This window comes from Thamnophis elegans, chromosome Z, assembly GCF_009769535.1.
Source record: "Thamnophis elegans isolate rThaEle1 chromosome Z, rThaEle1.pri, whole genome shotgun sequence".
Taxonomy (NCBI): Eukaryota; Metazoa; Chordata; class Lepidosauria; order Squamata; family Colubridae; genus Thamnophis; species Thamnophis elegans.
The window spans coordinates 43,856,326-43,859,290 of record NC_045558.1 but is presented as its reverse complement, the minus strand read 5'-3'; positions in this window follow the sequence as shown (position 1 = coordinate 43,859,290).

Sequence of the window (2,965 nt, the reverse complement as noted above, 5' to 3'; positions counted from 1 at the left end):
GCATTTGATTAATTTATACTTTAGTACTAAATAGTTTGTGTGTTTTAATCTGGAAAAATGTTGGATATGTTTTAATTCCATATTTGCAATTTATAACATATCCATTTTGTACAATTCTTTTGGAAATAAATCTTTCTTCAAAGCATAGATAAAATCACCAGAGGGCGCCATTTATTCAAGATGCCTTTAAAACTTAAAAAACAAACACTAATCTGCTGTTTTTAAAGGAATTATTTATTTGTTTGAATTAAAATTAGAATCAGAATGAGAATAGAGCTGGAAAGGACCTTGGCGGTCTTATACTGCCAACTCCTGCTCAAGTAGGAAACCCTATACCAGCGATGGTGAACCTATTTTGGCTTGCATGCCATAAGGTTGGGGGAGTGCAGGGGGCATGCCGCACCCATAATACAATGCACGACTGCCCCAGTGCGCATGCGCGCATGATAGACACTCCCCTCATTTTTGCATACTTTTTTCGCCCTCCCCAGGCTCCACAGGCTTTATAGCAAAAACAGCCTCCCCCACCCACCGGAGGCCCTCTGGAGGCTTTTGGGACCTTCAGGAGGCTTCCCTGAAGCCTTTACTTTACTTTACTTAAAAGCGACCTGAACCTATTAGAACGATTCCAGCTAAGATGCCTGCGCAACATTCTGCACATAACTCTACGGGACCGATGGAAAAACGAAACGGTATTACAGCTGTGTAAAAACCAAACTACAATCGAACTTTACCTAAGAAGACAATGACTTAGATGGTTTGGACACGTTTGCCATATGGACAATAGCCGATTACCTTACCGATCGATTAACTCGCTGCGACCGGATGGGTGGAAAATCGCACGAAATGCCCCAAAGAAAACGTGGATATCCCAAGTGGCTCACGACCTTCAACCACTCCATTTCTCGATAACCGATGCCCAACAAGCCGCCCTAAATCGGAATCAATGGCGTGCTGTAATCCGTGACGTCCTGCCCCTGGCCTTCACAATGCAACGGTCACTGCCTTATGGACGTTGACATTTACGAAGATTAAGTCCAAGTCCAGTCCTCTGGAGGACTAAAAACAGCCCTACAAGAAAACAGGAAGTGACTTCTGGTTTGCTTGTGGGGCTGTTTTTAGTCCTCTGGAGGCCTCAGGGATCTTTAGGAGGCTAAAAACGACCCTACAAGCAAACCGGAAATTAGTCCTCCTGAAGGTCCCTGAAGCCTCCGGAGGGCTTAAACCAACCTTACGAGCAAACCGGAAGTCATTTCCCGAACTTCCAGTTTGCCCAAAGGGTGAGTTTTTTGTGCTTTGGAGACTTCAGGAAAGCTCCTGAAGCCTCCGGAGGACCTCATGGGTGGGGGGCTGTTTTCACCCTCCCCAGGCTCCTATAAAGCCTCTGGAGCCTGGGGAGGGTGAAAAATGGCTTTAAAAAGGCTGAACTCAGCTGGCCAGCACGGACATGAGCCCTGGCCAGCTGACAGGGCAACGCCTCGCGTGCCCTGACAAATGGCTCGGTGTGCCACCTGTGGCACGCATGCCATATGTTCACCATCCCGGCCCTATACCATTTCAGAGAAATGGTTGTCCAATCTTTCTTAAAATCTTCCAGTGTTGGAGCATCCACAGCTTCTGGAGGCAAGTCATTCCACTGATTAATTATTCTAACTGTCAGGGAATTTCTCCTTAGTTCTAGGATGTTTCTCTCCTTGATTAGTTTCCATCTATTGCTTCTTGTCCTGCCCTCAGGTACTTTGGAGCATAGCTTGACTCCCTCTTCTTTGTGGCAGTCCCTGAGATATTGAAACACTGCTATCATGTCTCCCCTAGTCCTTCTTTCATTAAATCAGACATACTCAATTCCTGCAATCATTCTTCATATGTTTTAACCTCCAGTCCCCTAATAATCTTTGTTGCTCTTTCCTGTACTCTTTCTAGAGTCTCAACATCTTTTTTACATTGTGGCAACCCAAACTGGATGCAATATTCCAAGTGTGATCTTACTAAGGTATTATAAAATGGTTCTAATGTTTGATGTTAGTACATCAAATTTGTACATTTGTATAAGTACTTTTGATTTGATGTCTATACATTAGCTCCATACTTCACCTGATTTCATACATCAGGTACTATAGTCTGAGATTAAAATGGAAAATACTGAAAAAGGAGGCTGCTGTATTAAGTAATCAACCAGGCAATGGGTTAAAAATGGCCTTACGGAGTATAGATGCACAATGATTCCAGCACTTATCCTATTCTTGGTAGTGATCAGCACATTTTATTCCACTATGCTTTCCTATCATGGGAGTATTTTTTTTTTATTGTTCCCAGTTTTTATCAGACAGAAAGAAAGGAAACCCCCAAAGTTTGTTTAGTTGTTGTTTTTAAAGAAAAGTTTCTTGTATTTTTCCAAATTGTGAAAATATTTTTTTCCAGCACTGGATGGGTTCCCATTTTCAATTCTTTAAAAAAAAGCGGATTCAAGACTATTCTACATTGCTTCTAATATTGTATTATTATTCTGAGAGTTGAACTTTATGTATGTACTCTTACCCCTTGGTGACCTTTGTGGAAAGGCATAGTATATTAATTTACAGGAGTACCACCTGGTTTTATGCTGCCTCTGGGCAACAGGGAGGTACACTATAAGAAGTGATATCATTGCTCTATCATGTGATCTGATTCAGATCTTTTATCTCTCCTGAATTAATTCATAATTCCAAATATAATTATTCACAATGGAGAAAACACACGTTTTCACTTTCCCATACCATTCATCAATGATAAACTTTTGTCATGCCAAGAATATACAGGTGAAGAATAAATGTGGATTGAATACAAATCACAGTCACTAGTATAGAGGACTCATATTGATCTGATCTTTTTTTTTTTGCAGAATAAATACAGCATATGAAAGGAGAGTAAATAGATTGAAAGGCAGAGAAATGAACCAAGAATGTTATTACTGGTTGAGGCTGAT